The 17,682-nt window shown below is 40.8% G+C and overlaps 1 long non-coding RNA gene across 1 annotated transcript; it reads left to right on the forward strand.

Moving 5' to 3' along the window:
* The first annotated feature begins 596 nt into the window (after positions 1-596).
* Positions 597-13,922, forward strand: LOC117796541. The gene is made up of 3 exons (XR_004621098.1): positions 597-742; positions 12,470-12,567; positions 13,376-13,922. It is a non-coding gene; the product is annotated as an uncharacterized LOC117796541 (long non-coding RNA).
* The last annotated feature ends 3,760 nt before the right edge of the window (positions 13,923-17,682 follow it).

Raw genomic sequence — 17,682 nt, forward strand, 5'->3', positions numbered from 1 at the left:
AGACTGTTTGGATTCAGATTGTAGACTAAAAATATAGCTTTGTATGGATCACAAGGCTTGGCACACGTTACAGTTTGCTAATAATATTATTAGGATGAGTAGACGCTAGTTATAATATATGTATATAACCGATATGTTTCATGTTTACATGTTACCCATATTGAACATTATTTATGTCAATATGTTATCTTACACAGGTTATACATATATTTTGATATATACATATCAGGTTATGTATGTGATATACGTTATACACAATATTTGCACACCTATATATACACACATGAACACACAAATGCACTCAGATTCTGAATTTTATGACTCAACACATGATATTTTTGCTTCACTCATTTGTAAAATCTGGTGATTTGTGAAGATATGTTCTCAAATACAGTTGTTTCTGTGAAGGCTTGCCTCCATCTCCTTCTGTCTGTTCCTTCCTGACTGTTGGGGCAACTGTGACTCCTGGGACTTTGCCCTTGTGTTTACTTTACCCTCTGTGGATTCTATGATCCAGGTTATCACAGGTTAGAGCGTTACCGTCTGAAAGACCTTTGGTCACTTCAGAGCAGCCAAAGCAAAGACATAGGCATCTTCAGTATATACTTACGTATAGAATTGTGTTTCTTGGCTGTCTGGGGAGGAGGAAGGTGAACATCAGTGAGAAGGATGGGAGTGTCCTGGGAAGGGCAAACAGGTGGGCCATGATGGTTGACTCGGCTTGCCTTTCAATGTTGGAAAGGTAAGATTTGGTCTATCTCATTTTTTTCTTTGGACCTGACTTCTGGCTCTCTTTGCTGTTAGAGGTTAAAAGACCTGTTTGATAAAGGTGCCTGAAGTTAAAACAGAGCCTTACTGAGTTTTGTTTAATCTATGATTCAGGTTCTTTCAACAAGAGAAGGTCTTTATGCCTTGGCAAGACCCTGACGTAACATGGTGCCTTAAATGTCTCCTGCATTTTCAATGATTCGAGTAATTATTTCTCTTTTATATCTTTTAGACTAAATAAACCAAAATCAGATGATATTGAACTGAACCTCCTGTGATAAAGAAAAATAGTCTTATGATATTTGGTTTTTGTATTAGATAAATTTCAAGGGTCAATTACTAAGACATGGAGTATAACATACTCAACGACTTTTTAACTTACTTCTTGTAAGGACACCATCTATCAAGAGTGGCATCCTGTACTAGTTTCCTAGGGCTGCAGCAGCAAACCACCATGGGCTGGGTGGGCGGCTTAAAACACAGCAAATTATTTTCTCACAGTTCTGAAGGCTGAAAGTCCAAGATCAGAGTTTTGGGATGTTTGGTTTTTCCCGAGGCCTTTCTCTTTGGCTTGAGGATGGCTATCTTCTTACTGGGTCCTCACGTGGCCTTTTCCCTGTGTGCTGCCTCCCTGGTATCTCTTTCTCTTCTTACAAGGATAACACCAGTCATATTGGATTAGAGCCCCACCCTTAATCCTTTATTTATCCTTAATACCTCATGAAATGTTTTATCTCCAAACACAGTATGACTGGTGTCCTTATAGAAACTCTGCCCTGAGAGGACAGACACACAGGAAAAAGTCACGTGGTAACAGAGGCAGAGATTGGAGTTGTGCAGATGTAAACTGAGGAATGCCAGATTGTCAGAAAACCAGTAGAAGCTAGAAAAAGGCAAGGAAGTGTCCCTCTATGGTTTTCATCTGGATTTCTGACTTCTGGCCTTCAGACTATGAGATAATAAATTTCTGCTGTTTTAAGCCCCCCAATTTGTGATTCCTTGTTAGAGCAGCCCTAGGAAACTAACGCAGGGGTTAAGTACCCTGCATTTAAGTGTAGTATATAAAGAATTGCTATTGATTTCTTTCATTTGGTCCTATATGTGGTCCCTGTGCTGAGCTCTCTCACTAGCTCTAATGATTTCTCAGTTGATCCCATTACTATTTCTAGTAATGGCAATATAACTAAAGCCTCTCCATTACATATAATGTTCGTTGTAGATTACTTGGACTTTCCCAGGGAGCTAAGACGTACTCTTTTTTTAAAAAAAAACATAAAAAGCTTTCAAGTTTTATGAGGTGCTTTTTCTGTATAAGTTAACTTTTCTCCTTCAGCCCATCAAAGCAGTGAATTTTATAAGCGAAATGGCCTTACATATTTGTTTTTCTGATATGGTCCCTACCTAGTTTGGAATCAATATTAGACTTGCTTTATAAAATGAGCCAGGAGGCTTTCTTTTTAAGAAGTATTTCCTAGAGCAATTTTATAAATAAGGAATTCAGTATTTTAAAGAATTTTGGTAGGATTAACTAAAAAAGGGGTACTTGAAAATGTATGTGTATTTGTTGATAATTTTCAAAAATACAAGGTTAATAAAAAAATGGATTCCTAGTAGAGAGAAAGAGGAAACAAAACATGAACTAGATACAACTGAGTCAACGTGGATATAGATCTCACAGTGAGTAGATACAGCAAGATACAGCTTATGCAATTTATAAAGAGTTTAATACCATATAAGACCTTCCTCAATAGGACTGTATATAGATATGGATACATACACATACTGTGAAATTATTTCAAGTATTATTTTTAAAATGAGAAAGACACAACTTTTTTAAAAAAACTTGATTCCAGAGTAGTTAACATACAGTGTTATAATAATTTCAGGTGTACAATATAGTGATTGAACAGCTCCATCCATCACCTGGGGCTCATCAAGATAAGTGTACTGTCCATCTCCTTCACCTATTTCACCCACCCCCCACCTCCCTTCTTGTCCCCATCTGTTCGTTCTCTATAGTTAAAAGTATGTTTTGTAGTTTGTCTCTCTTTTTTTTCCTTGTTCATTTGTTTTGTTTCCTAAATTCCACGTAGGAGTGAAATCATACTGCATTTGTCTTTCTCTGACTGGCTTATTTCGTTCAGCATGATACTGTCTAGCTCCATCCGTGTTGTTGTAAATGGCAGGATTTCATTCTCTTTTATGTCTGACACTTGAGCTGCTTCCCTAATCTGGCTATTGTGAATAATGCTGTAGTAAACATAGGGGTGCATGTGTCCCTTTGAATTAGTGTTTTTGTATTCCTTGGGTCAATACCCAGTAGTGTGGTTCCTGGATTGTAAGATAGTTCTACTTTGAACATTTTGAGGACCCTCCATACTCTTTTCCAGAGTGGCTGCACCAGTTTGCATTCCCACCAACAGTGCCCGAGGGTTCCTCTTTCTCCACATTCTCACCAACACTTGTTGTTCTTGTGTTGTTGATTTTAGCCATGCTGACAGGTGCGAGGTGGTCTCATTATGGTTTTGATTTGCATTTTCTTGATAAGGAGTGATGTTGAACATCTTTTCATGTGTCTGTTGGCCATCTGGATGTCTTCTTTGGAGAAATGTCTATTCATTAAAGGCACAGTAACTTTATGATTGTCTTTTTCTTTAAAAAATATTTATTTATTTATTTATTTATTTGAGAGAGAGCGAGAGAGTACTCATAAGTGTGCATGTGCATGTGGGGGGAAGGGCAGAAGGAGAGGGAGAGAAGCAAATTCCCCATTGAGTGTGGGGCCCTGTGCAGGGCTTGATCCCACAACCCTGAGATCATGACCTGAGCTGAAACCAAGAGTTGGATGCTTAACCAACTGAGCCATCCAGGCACCCCTATGATTGTCTTTTTTGGGGTGGGGAAGGAATCAGTTGTTCGAGCTTACTGAAAGCAGGTCATAGCCTAGTGTCTTTTCCCGCAAAAGTTATCTTCTGAACACACTTCTTGTGTGTGCACTTAACACATTATGGATAAAATGTTAAATGGGTCTCATAGCTTTCTCTGCCTGACTTTGGTTGGGAAGAAGCTTAGAGTCAACTTTTCTGTCTACTCCAGTGGGGAGCAAGACTGCGTCATGTCTGGTTTTCTGTATTAGTTTTTCCTCTTAGTGTGATTCACGTAGCTCTAGTGCTCCCTTGCCATCAGGTTTTCAACTCTTTATCTTTCTGTGTGCTTTTTTATAAGCCATCTCAAGTCCTTTGTGAAATCAAGTGGAATATAAATAACCAAGCAAGAAAATTATCAAACAAAAGCCATTGGCACTTAAGCCAAATAAAATGTTGGTGGTTACTTGTCTTTGCTGGAGCTTCCCAGAGTTCAGCTTCTCGGATGGGTTCCTACTCGTCCACCCTGAGCAGTTCTATTCCTACAAGAAAAATGCACATGTTATGAAAAACCTTTCTTTATGTGCATTTCCCCTCCTCTTCCATCTACCTTATTTTGATGCATAGTGAAAAATGGACCCAATAATTCCTCCAAACACTAAATCGTGCATGATGTCAAAGAGAGGCAGGTAAGATTCGAAGAGAAGAACTTCACCTGTACCATGATAAATGACCTTTTGTCTTGTCCAGAGAGGTAGATTTTCACAGTCCTATCATGTGGAAATTCAGATGTCATGTTTTCAATGATCCATGTAAATTATTCCACTTCAAAGTAGACATCTTTTTCATATATTTTAAATTGTTCTCTCACCTCACTTAGCCATCTCTCAAGGCCATATTTGCTAACAAAGACTTTTGAGTAGGGTCCATTCAAATGGAGGAGAAAAATGGTTTGACCAAAGGCCCCCGAGACACACATACGACCCCTGTTCTGATCTGATCAGAGGTGTAGCCATCAGCCTCTGTGTCTTCTCATGCTGTGACTGGTCTCAAAAACCCAAATTACGACTCCGTAATGTTTTTTCATCCTGGTTTTGCAGAGACCGTTTTTGGAGATATCAAACCCAAATTTAAGATTTCTTATTAAGACGCCATGGTGTCCTTTTGCTGAATGAAACTCACTCTTGATTTCGCTCCTTCTTTTCTTTCATTGTTATTCCTTCATTCATATTTCTGCACTTGAAAAAATCATATATATGTATATACATGTATATGAAATATATGTATATATGAAATATAGTACAAATGAAACATATTTGAAACATATGTATATACAAAATATATGTGTATACATGAAATATATGTATGTATATTATGTATATACATATATATGAAATAAAGTGGTATATAACTAATGAAAGAGTATAGTATTTAGAAAAATACTTTTTCTTTTTCTTTTTCTTTTTTTTATTTATTTATTTGACAAAGATAGAGACAGCCAGCGAAAGAGGGAACACAAGCAGGGGGAGTGGGAGAGGAAGAAGCAGGCTCATAGTGGAGGAGCCTGATGTGGGACTCGATCCCAGAACGCCAGGATCACGCCCTGAGCTGAAGGCAGACGCTTTAACCGCTGTGCCACCCAGGCGCCCCAGAAAAATACTTTTTCTTCTTTAATTTTGTCCCAGACAGAAATAACTTTTCTGGTGGCTTTTTTTTTTAATGAAAAATAAAGCTTTATTAGTTTTTAAAAATAGCTGATTCTTCACAATCACGTTGTCACTGCGTATTCTGCATTCAAGGACAACTCTCTTTTCATTGGACATTTTTTGGTTAAGACTCTGACGACAGCAACATTTCTTGACGTGTTTGGGATTCCCTGAGCACTAATTCCATTTTTCAGTCTAAACATTACAGAGGAGGACACTTAGCACGTCCCATTGCCAGAAGCTTTCTGTAGGGCCAGATGTCATGCCTCCACCTGCGTACCTGGACAGGGGTGCTGTGTGTCCTGATGGGGCTAATTTATGAGGGGCAGTTGGCTGAGGCCCGGGAGAGGGTCTTGAAGGATTAGCCTGAAGCAATAGGTGAGGAAGGTCAAGGTTGCTGTTGGAGTCCTGTTCCCTTCCTCACTCCTGTTCTTCTTAGCTTGGTGCCGGTGGTGGGGAGGGCTTGTTTTCACCTGTATTCAGTGACTCATGTGTTCTTTGTTTCTCAAAACCTACTGTCAGGAGATACTTAATAACAGAAGTCACTTCTTAAAAGTTCAAGGTGACTAGTCCCATGCAAAGTTTCATTTAATATTTTAACTGGGAACCAGGTGTCTTTGCACGAACTGTGATTACTAGTTGGGGCTGAAGCACTTTTGTGATGTTCTGCACAAGTTCTGGTCTCGAGAGGAAAGCTGCCTAAATAGATAGCATGCAGAATGTTAATCCGCTTAAATAATAATTATGAAAAATCAGAGTTACTGGGACACTAGATAATCATGCAACATCTCTGCGCTGACCCTTTGGCACATAGCACGAGAGAGCAGAGTGCACCAGATTCAGAAAAGGGCAAAGTTTAACGACTGTAATGCACGTTTATGGCCGTTTCCCCAGGCTCCGTTTTTCTAGCAGGGAAAACGCTACCTTAAACGTTTAAACACTGTTTGATTGCTACTGTTCTTGTCTTCAAAAGAGCAGGAGCTGTTTTGTTAAGTGTGGGCACTTTTCAGTGATAACCACCGTTTAAGATCTCTTGTTCTCTCTCTCTCTCTCTCTTTTTTTTTTTTTTTTAAGATTTTATTTATTTATTTGACACAGAGAGAGCACAAGCCAGGGAAGCGGCAGGCATAGGGAGGGGCAGAAGCAGACTCCCGCCTGAGTAGAGAGCTCCATGCAGGGCTTGATCCTAGGACCCTGGGATCATAGCCTGAGCTGAAGGCAGACACTTAACCAACTGAGCCACCCAGGCACCCCATGCTTTTAGCCTCTTGTGTCTTACTTATTTATACAGAAAATTACTGAAGTGGAATTTTCATGGTATGTTGGCGTGTGCATTGTACCTTACAAAAGAGGTAGCATGTGGGGGTACCTGGGTGGCTCAGTCAGTTAAATGTCTGCCTTCGGCTCAGGTCATGATCTTGGGGTCCTAGGATCTAGCCTGCATTGGGCTCCCTGCTCAGCAGGGAGTCTGCTTTTCTCTCTTCCTTGCCCCTGCTGTGCTCTCTCTCTTTCTGTCAAATAAATAAATAAAATCTTTTTTAAAAAAGAAAGAGAGCGTGTGTAACACGGATATATGTTAGTCATGGATCGATACGCTTGCCCTCTCCTCCATCCCCCAGGTTTTGAGTTTGTCTGCTAGTTCTGAGAGTGGAAAACTGAAAGAAGCCCAGAAAGACAAAATCGATTTATATTTGGAGGATAGAGAAGGATTAGATGAGAAAAGAAAATAGGTGGGATCCTGCAAGGAGAAAGCCAAGGCTGAATTCCTTGGGAATTCGTGGGTCATTTTCAGAAGGTGAGGAGATGGAGAGGTGGGCTATGCTCCAATGCTGAGGGTGCTGGAGGGATCAGAGAGTAAAAATGTTTAGGATGTTTTTCCCTGACTTCTATTGTTTGCTTCCCACTTTTGAACTTTGCTAAGAGATTGCAGTGAACATTCATATCTTACTTTCTCCTGGATAACGGGACTCTGCTAAGACAGATCATAGGGCAATGCAGCCTTACAGAGAATGTACACATCTATCTGTCTACCACTCTATCTAAACCAGTGTTGATTTTGTATCATGAAAGGAAACCATGGTAATGGAGAAATGTAAATGGTCCAGCAATGGACAAAGTAAAAAGCAAAAGTCCACTGTGAATCTCATCAGTTAAATATAACCACGTTTACATTCGGTAGCTACACCCAGTTTTTTTCTCCACATATACTAACATATAGTTAATATTTGCAAAACGAGGCTAAGTTCTATCTATATGCTTTTGTGCAACTTTTCTTTCTCATCTGTTAGTACTGCATGCCATCTCTCTCGTCTATCCGTATCTTCTAGAAATTCTTGCAAAGCTTTCCATCTTAGATTTACTACTGTTGTTTTTAAAGCTTTGTCACCATTACTGGGCATTTAGATTGTGTCCAATTTTTTGCTACGGTCAACAGTGCTGCAATGAGCATCCTGGAACATATGGACATATAGATTCTACCATAAACTACCCTTTAAAAAATGTAAAAGACCCTTATGATCCTTTGTATTTCTATGTTATCAGTTGTAACATCTCCTCTTTCATTTCTGATTTTATTTATTTGAGTCCTCTCTCTTTTTTTCTTGATGAGTCTGGCTAAAGGGTTGCCAATTTTGTTTTTGTTTCTCTTTCCAAAGAACCAGTTCTTAGTCTTATTTATCTTTTGTCTGTTGTCTTTTTAGTCTCTATTGCTTTTATTTCTGCCCTGATCTTTGTTATCTCCTTCCTTCTACTAACTTTGGGTTTTGTTTGTTCTTCTTTTTCTAGTTCCTTGAGGTATAAAGTTCCATTGTTTATTTGAGATTTTTGTTTCTTGATGTAAGCACTTATTGCTATGAAATTCCCTCTTAGAACTGCTTTTTCTGCATCTCACAAGTTTTGGTGTATTTCATTTCCATTTGTCTCAAGGTATTTTTTGATTTCTCTTTTGATTTCTTCTTTGACCCATTAGTTTTTCAGTAGCATGTTGTTTCATCTCTACATATCTTTGAATTTTCCAGTGTTCTTCATTTCTAGTTTCATACCATTGTGGTCATAAAAGATGCTTGATATGATTTCAGTACTCTTAAATTTATTAAGACTTGTTTTGTGGCCTAACATATGATCTATCCTGGAGAATATTCCATGTACACTTGAAAAGAATATGTATTCTCTTGCTTCTGGATGGACTGCTCCTTATACGTTTATTAAATCGATCTGGTCCAATGTGTTGTTTAAAGCCAGTGTTTCCTTATTGATATTCTATCTGTATGATCTATCCATTGATGTAAATGAGGTCTTAAAATCCCCTACTATTGTACTGCTTACTATTTCTCCCTTTAGGTCTGTTAATATTTGCTTTACAAATTTGGGTGCTCCTATGTTGGGTGCATAAATACTTACAAATGTTATTCCCTCTCATTGGATTGACCTCTTTATGATTATGTAGTGCCGATCTTTGTCTCATTACTGTTTTTTGTTTCAGAGTTTATTCTATCTGATATAAGTATAGCTATTCTAGCTTTCTTTTGGTTTCCATTTGTATGAAGTATCTTTTTCCATCCCTTCATTTTCAGTCTTGGTATATCCTTTTATCTAAAATGAGTCTCTTGTAGGCAGCATATAGATAGGTCTTTTTTTAAATTGATTCAACCATTTTATGTCTTTTGATTGATTTAAAGTAATTATTGATAGGTACTTGATACTTGTTTTCTGGCTATTTTTATAGTTTTCCATTCCTTTCTTCTTCTCTGGTTCTCTTCCTTTGTGATTTGATGCTATTTTTTTCTTTTCTCTTCTTTTCTTTTTTTCCCCTTCCCTTCCCTTCCCCTTTCCCTTCCCTTCCCTTCCCTTTCCCTTCCCTTCCCTTCCCTTCCCTTCTCCTTCCTTTCCTTTCCTTTCCTTTCCTTTCCTTTCCTTTCCTTTCCTTTCCTTTCCTTCTTTCCTTTCCTTCTTTCCCTTCCTTTCCTTTTTTTAAGAGAGAGAGAGTGCACGTGCATGTGAGGTAGGGAGGGAGGGGCAGAGGGAGAGAAAGTCCTAAGCAGGTTCCGCCCAGTGTGGAGCCCGTTGTGGGGATCTATCTCATGGCCCTGAGATCATTACCTGAGCTGAAATCAAGAGTCAGACACCTAACCAACCGACCCATCCAGGTGTCCCTGATGCTTTTCTTTAGTGGTATGCTTATAGTCCTTTCTCCTTAATTTTTGTGTATTTACTATAGACTTTTGCTTTGCGGTTACCACAAGGTTTACACATAGTAATATCTAAAACAATCTATTTTAAGTTGATAACAGCTTAAATTTGAAATGAAAGAGACATTACAACTGATACCACAGAAACACAAAGGATAATTAGAGATTACTATGAACAATTATATGCCAGCAAATTGGACAGCTTAGAAGCAAGAGATAAATTCCCAGAAACATACAACCTAAAAGACTGAATCACGGTGAAAAAGGATTCTGAACAGACTGATTACTAGTAAAGAGTTTGGATCAGTAATCAAAAACCTTCCTACAGACCAAAGTCCAGGACCACACAGCTTCATTGGCAAATTCTACCTAACATTTAAAGAAGAATTAATGCTAATCCTTTTCAAACTCTTGCAAGAAATGGAGGAGAAGGGAACTCTTCCAAATTCATTTTATGATGACAGCATTAGTTTGATGTCCAAACCAGGCAAGGATGCCACAAGAAAATTATAGGCCAATATCCCCGATGAACATAGATGCAAAATCCTCAACAAAATACTAGCTAACCAAATTTAACAATACATTAAAAAGATTATACTACACCTAAAAGTAATATAAGGTTTTATGTCAACTAACTTCAATTTAAAAAATAGGTTATAGGATTATACACCATGATCAAGTCAGATTTATTTCAGGGATGCAAGAATGGTTTGACATCTGCAAATCAGTCAATGTGATACACCACATTAACCAAATGAAGAATAGTCATATAATCATCTCAATAGATGCAGGAAAAGCATTTGACAAAGTTTAGCTTCTATTTAGGATAAAAACTGTCAACAAAGTGGCTACAGAGGTAAAGTACCTCAATATAATAAAGACCATATATGACAATCCCATAGCTAACACATATACAGCAGTGAAAAATTTAAAGCCTCTTGTCTAAGACCAGGATCAAGACAGGGATGTCTACTCTCACTACTTTTTTTCAACATAGCATAGAAAGAAAAATAAATAAAAGGCACCTAAATTGGAAAGAAAGAAGCAAAATTATCAGAATTTGCAGAAACAAAACTATCCATATATAATATTATATATAGAAAACCCTAAAAACTCCACCAAAAAACTGTTAGAACTAATAAATTCAGTAAAGTGCAGTATACAGAATCAATACACAAAAATCTGTTGTGTTTCTATACACTAAAAGTGAACTATCAGAAAGAGAAATAAAAAAATAATCTCATTTACAACTGCATCAAAAAGAATAAAAAACCTAGGAATAAATTTAACAAAAGAAGTGAAAGACCTGTATTTTGAAACTATATTATTAATAGAAGAAATTGAAGACACATAGATGGAAAGATATTCTGTGCTCATCCACTGGAAGAACCAATGTTATTAAAATGTCAATACTATGCAAAGCAATCTACAGATTCAGTAAAATCAAAATATCAATGGCATTTTTCACAGAAAGAACAAATAATCCTAAAATTTGTAGGAAACCACAAAAAAAAACCCCAATAGTCAAAGCTGTCTTGAGAAAGAAGGACAAAGCTGGAGGTATCATGCTGTCTGATTTCAAACTATGTTATAAATTTCAAAGCTATAGTAATTTGAACAATATGATATTGGCAGAAAGATCAGACACATAGGTCTATGGAATAGAATAAGGAGTCCAGAAATAAATCTGTGCATATATGGTCAATTAATTTAAGACAAAGGACCAAGAATATGCAATGGAGAGAGGATAGTCTATTCAGTAAATGGTGTTGGGAAAACCAAACAGCTACATGCAAAAGAAGAAAACTAGATCACTATTTTATGCCATATGCAAAACTCAAAATGGATTAAAAACTTGAACATAAGTCCTGAAACCATAAGACTTTTAGAATAAATCATAGGAAGTAAGCTCTTTGACATAGGTGTTGGTGGTGATTTTTTGAATCAGACACCAAAAGCAAAAGAAACAAAAGCAAAAATAAATAAGTGGGACTACATCAAACTAAAAATCTTCTGCACAGTGAAGGAAACTATCAGCAAAATGAAAAGGCAACCTACTGAATGGAAGGAAATATTTTCAAGTTATATATCTGATAAGGGGCTGATATCTAAAATTTATAAAGAACTCACACAACTCAAAAAAACCCAAGTAATCCAACTGAAAAATGGGCAGAAGACCTGAACAGATATTTCCCCAAAGAAGACATAGAGATAGACAACAGGTACATGAAAAGATGCTCACACAACATTACATCCTTAATCATTGACGAAGTGAAAATCAAAACCACAATGAGACAGCACACTCATCAGAATGGCTATTACCAAGAAGACAAGAAAGAACAGGTATTGGTAGGGATGTACATCTAGGGATGTAGAGAAAAGGGAACCCTCTTGCACTATTGGTGGGAATGCAAACTGGTGCACTCACTCTGGAAAACAGTATGGAGGTTCCTCAAAAAATTAAAAATAGAACTACCATGTGATCTAGTAATCGCACTACTGGGTATTTACCCAAAGAATACAAAAATACGACTACCCATTTTTAAAATTGGATTATTTGTTTTTTGATTGTTGAGTTGTATCAGTTCTTTATATATTTGGATACTAACCCTTTATCAGATATGTTATTTGCAAATATCTTCTCCCATTCCATAGGTTGCCTTTTAGTTTTGTTTTTTCCTTCACTGCGCAAAAGCTTTTTATTTTGATGTCGTCCTAAAGTTTATTTTCACTTTTGTTTCCCTTGCCTCAGGAGACACATCTAGAAAACTGTTGCTACAGCAGACGTCAAAGAACTTTCTGCCTGTGTTCTCTTCTAGGACTTTCATGGTTTCAGGTTTCACATTTAGGTCTTTAATCCATTTTGAGTTTATTTTTGTGTAGGGTGTGAGAAGGTGGTGGTTTCACTCGTTTGCACATAACTGTCCTCTTCTTTTCTTGAAAGGAGATTGACAAGGAACTCATGCCGACCTTGAATCCGTGACACTGGCCTATGCTTAGATCCTTCCTTTGTGGCTCAGCATAATTTCCTGAGCTTTTAAGGTCAGATCTCCTTATTCCTGGCTCCCAATTTCATCACTTTAATAGAAAAAAAAATGCATTTATAAAAAACCAAAACCTGTCTTTATTGGAAAGTGAACGAAGTTGTACTATGTGAAAATCCATTAATAAAGGTCAGATACAAAGACCAGTAATTATGAGACTATGTGATGGCTGTGACTAGAGTATATACACAACATACGATGGAATGGAGAAGAGGAAATTTTGGGGTGCTAAGGAAGATAGAATGAGGGGGAGAAGCTCCATGAGGAGAGAGTTAAGTGTGTTCAGGCAGAAGCTCCTTGTAAACAGTGATGAGTGTGAGGAAGGCATGTGGGGTGCGAAGTGTGTGACCACAGGTGGTGGAGATGACCTACAGTTAATCCTGAAACCCCTCCCCCATCTTTGTAAGCCTCCCAAAGCCGGACTTTACCCTCCAGGCAGTCGTGAGCCAGACAGGACTTTGAAGTAGGGAGAGCCGTAATCAGATCTGAACCCTCCAAAGTCCTCTCTGATGAGGAAATAACCAAAGCAAAGGGTTTGACCAAGCAATTCACAAGGCAGGGACGTGTATGACGGGAAACGTTGCAAATAAGTTGGAAAATTTTGAAACCCCCTAGGAGAGAATTAAGAGACTCCTGTGAAGTGGATTTTCTGCTGTTCATGTTTAAACAAGAAACAGTAAGCGGTGTGCCAGAGAGGGGGACACCGCGTGTTTACCAGGGGACTTTCTGAGCAATTTTCATAGTTAGCTCATACAATCAATGCAACGATTCCATGACATAAATTCTGTTTTACCTCCATCTCACAGGTAAAGACAACGAGGCACACAGAAACAGGTGATCCACCCATGGTCATTTAACTAGTAGTCCGCAGCTTGGCCCCTGAGCTGAGGCTCTTAAACACGACCCTGTGCTGCCACCTGGTGGCTACACACGGGAAGTGCAACAACAGAGGTGTGTCCGGGCAAGTGCGGGGAGGTCAACAAAGGCTCCAGAAGGATATGAACTTGGAGCGGAAGCTAGGAAGACATTTGAGACAGAAGGCTGGAGGACGCTGGAGACATTTGAGACAGAGGGAGCAACACGTGCCAAGGCAGGAAGGCTACAGCTTTGGCGCCCTGCGCGGGGAGCATGATGATCTTGGTGAACCAGGAGGAAAGTGGGACATGTCAGGAGATGCAGTAGAGAGGTCGTGGAGAGCAAGTTATAGCGCACCTCCTAGGGACTGGGACTTTGAACTTGAGCTGATGGGAAACCGATGGAGAGCAAAGCATGGGAGCAACAGGGCGAGATTTCCATTTGACACAAATTGCCCTGTTGCTACAAGAAGCAAGAAAATGGATGTGAGAGCTGAGACCAGGGCAGGAGGCCCACAGAGCAGGCAGAGGGAGAAGATGAGCTGCTGGCGGAGGGCAGGGAGGACAGCGTGGTCAAGGAGGGTTTCGGGGGCAAAGTGATCAGAGCTTGGGAGAGGACGTGAGGTGGGGGGTCGAGACAGAGGGTGAAGAGTGATGGTCGGATCTGTAGTCATGACGATCGCAGTAGCAGGAGAAGCAGGTTTGGGGACACCAAGAAAAAGACACGGGTACAGTTGTTCATTGTTTCTGAAGCTCCATAGCAGTGACCCTCAATCAGGGAAGATTTTGACTCCAGGAGATACTTGTCAATGTCCAAGACATATTTGGTTCTCATAATTGGTGGTGGGCACTTGGTTGCTGCTGAAATCCTACAGTGCCCAGGAGACCCCCACAACAAAGAATTATGTGACCCCAAATGTCACTGGGGCCAGCCTCAGCATGCACCGAGCTCAGCATCACCTGTGTGCCTGCTGGGTCAGAACCCCAGAGCAGGCCACCGGCTGGCTCGGTCATGCTGGGTTCGTCCCGGCCACGCTGCCCCGGGAGCCAGAGCAGAATAATTCCGTCTTACAGAAACAAGGCCCTGCGCTCCTGGCAGATTCCCAGTGTATCCCACAAAGGGCCATGTTCATTCAGGGTTCCCTGCCCCAGAGGAGGGCTTAGTCAGCCTCGCGAGCTAAGAAGTGTATTCCAAGACCCAGACAGCTAGATTACCGTCTTATCTTTGAGGAAGCCACTGGATAAAGTTGACACTAATGGGAGTAAAGTTCTTCTTCAGGCGGTATTAGTTTGTTCTGAGGCGTTTCTCCTTTCCCTTTTCCAGGGCCGCCTTCTTCGGAGCAGAGAGGTGGACCAGTAGGCTCATGGGAGTTGCGGCTTTACCGGCTGGCCATCCAACACTTGACTTCGGGATTGATTCTCAAAAAAGCCATGAATTCTTCTTCACTGTTGGTGCCGTGAGCTGCAGTTCCAAGAATAGGGCTGCAAACCCGTGATGGTGGCGGGTGAGTGGAGGGGGGCGGCTGCTTCTCCAGGATGCCTGTGGGACCCTCCCTCTGCCCCCCAGCTCTCGGCCACAGCGGCAGCCCAGGGAGAGGCGCATCGCACCATGCTTGAGTGAAAGTAACCCCTTTCCCCTAACTGACATCACCGGGTGGACTGTTGAGAAGATTTTCTTGAGAACCATTCCTTGTTTGCATATGCAGGAGAATCTGAAGGGCAGAGAGAAACCTGCCTTATGGTGATTCATAGATTCTTCGCACACTGAAAGTTTATGTGGACTCTGATACATTACTTTCTTTTCTTGAGGCAAAGCCAATGTTTAAGAAAACAGTTTGCGGGGCGCCTGGGTGGCTTAGTGGGTTAAGCGTCTGACTCTTGGTTTTCGGCTCAGGTCATGATCTCAGGGTCCTGGGATGGAGCTCTGCGTTGGCTCGACACTCAGCCCAGAGTCTCTGGGTTTCTCTCTAACTCTCGCTCTGTCCCCTACCTCACGGTTGCACTCTCTCTCTCTAAAATAACTAAATAAATCTTTAAAAAAGAAAAAAAAAGAGTTTGCAAGTTTTGGATCACTAATTTTAGCTGGGAAAACCACAGGTTAGCGTCTAGACGGCGATGCACGAAGATATGGAGGTCCTCTCCCAACAGGACACCCTTCTTGAATGTCAAAGATATTTATGAAATGAACGACAAAGCAGGACAGCGTGGGTAAAGCACAGCTCAGCTCACATTTGCTACAAATAAGCTTTGTGGTTTGAGAATGCTAGTTGACTCAGTTTCTCCACTGGTTTTGAAAAAATAGCCCTATTTGCTTATACGGGGGTGGCGTAGGAATCAATGTTGAAATATTTTGTAGTAATAAAGTAAGAGGTGAGTGAGAGGATCAGAATGCAGATTGCTGGGCCAATGATGCTACACGTCATTCTTCTGTGTCAAGAACTGTCAGACTGTCTCCCCTCCTCACATTCCTTCCCCCGGCAGCCGGATATTAATTTCTGTTGAATTTGGATGCTGTGTGGGGGAACGGGGCGGGGCTGGCCAATGCTTTCCTGTGACATGGGAAACGGGAAGCAGCTCAACTGTTTGTAATTCTCTGACAGGTGCCTTCAGTCTTTGTCCACTGTCTTCACTGCTTTGCTTCTTAACTCCTTCTATTTATGAAGTAATAGAGGTGAAGGAAATAAGTAAGGGATGAAATGTGCTATCTTGCCATTGACCAACGCTCACACGGCCTCACCTCCCTGAGCTTCAGGAAGGGAGTGCTCTTTCTCCCGGGAGGTGTTGAGACTGGGGCCCCTGTGCAGAGACCAGACATTAGACCTGGAGGTGAGCGCCCGACAGGACATCAACTCTCCCATCCAAGTGGCTTCTGACCAACTGGACAGGCCTGGCTCACCCCCAGTGGCGGTCTCTCTGCTACCAGATTTTCAAAAGAAAGATCTGGAATTACAGGATGCAGAATAGTTCAACTTTGTGACACTCCTTTTCTGCTAATGTTCCTGGGAAGAGTCCCTCTGGCTGAGCCCTGTTGATGTTGTTAATTTGTTCATGATTTATAATGGCATCTAAAAGCAATTGCTTGGAAATGGTTCCTATGTGGTTTACTGTTTGTCAATAACATTGTAGTCTCGGCTCATAGATTAATTTGGAAATTCTCCAGGGCCCGAAGCCTTCCTGATCAGGGCACCTAGAAAAGAGGTGTGAGGAATGTGTCCTAGGCTGGTGTGCAAACAGATGCTGAATGAGGAGGCCTTGAGGCCAAACCAGAGGTGCAGGGCTCCCCGGGGCCCTATATCGACTCTGTGGGATTCTCCCTGATAAGTTTGTCTCTGCTTCTTTGTCTTCAAATGGAAATGTGCCTTGGTCACCACGTGGAAGTCAGTCCCGTTCAGCACCTGTATTAGTTTCCTCTTGCCACAGTATCAAAGAACCACAAACGTGATGCTTCCTGATGTCACTCGTCTGCTGTCTTACATTTCTGTAAGTCACAAGTCCGAAATCAGCCTCATGGGATAAAGTCAAGGTGTGGGCAGAGCTGGTTCCTCTGGAGGCTCTGAGGGGAGAAAGACGTCCTTGCCTTTTCTAGACTCTGGAGGCTCATGCATGTCTTGACTCAGGCCTTTCCCCGCGTCCCTCCAGCCCCCTGCTTCCATGTCACTCCACTTTGTCTGTTCTGTAGTCGAATCTTCCGGCTCCCTCTTCTGAAGACTCTTGTGATTACATTTAGAGCCCACCCTAATAATCCAGGATAATTTTCTTATCTCAAAAGGCTTAATCAGGGCACCTGGCTGGCTCAGTTGGTTGAGTGTCTGACTCTTGAAATCGGCTCAGGTCATGATCTCCGGATTGTGAGATTGGGCCCAGAGCTGGGCTCCGTGCTTAGAGGGGTCTGCTTGAGGATTCTCTCTCTTCCTCTCCCTCTGCCCCTCTCCCCTCCTCGCTCTCTCTCAAATAAATAAATAAATAAATAAATAAATAAATAAATAAATAGAATCTTTTAAATAAAGCCTAATCAAGTCTGCAGAGTCTTCTCTGCCCTGTGAGGTGACATTCACAGGCTGCAGGGATGAGGACCTGGTTACCTTTGGGGGCCAGTATTCCGCCTACCAGAGCACTTTTCCTTTAACATTAGTCAAAGGGGGTGACTCAGAGGATCGTGTTTAGTCTGGGGGAAATCCTCATAACATCTAAATATATTTGCAAAATAGGAGGCTGACACAGCTATGCTAAAAGCAAATGTTTTAGCTTTAGGAAGTGCT

Source organism: Ailuropoda melanoleuca, chromosome 2 (assembly GCF_002007445.2).
Source record: "Ailuropoda melanoleuca isolate Jingjing chromosome 2, ASM200744v2, whole genome shotgun sequence".
NCBI lineage: Eukaryota > Metazoa > Chordata > Mammalia > Carnivora > Ursidae > Ailuropoda > Ailuropoda melanoleuca.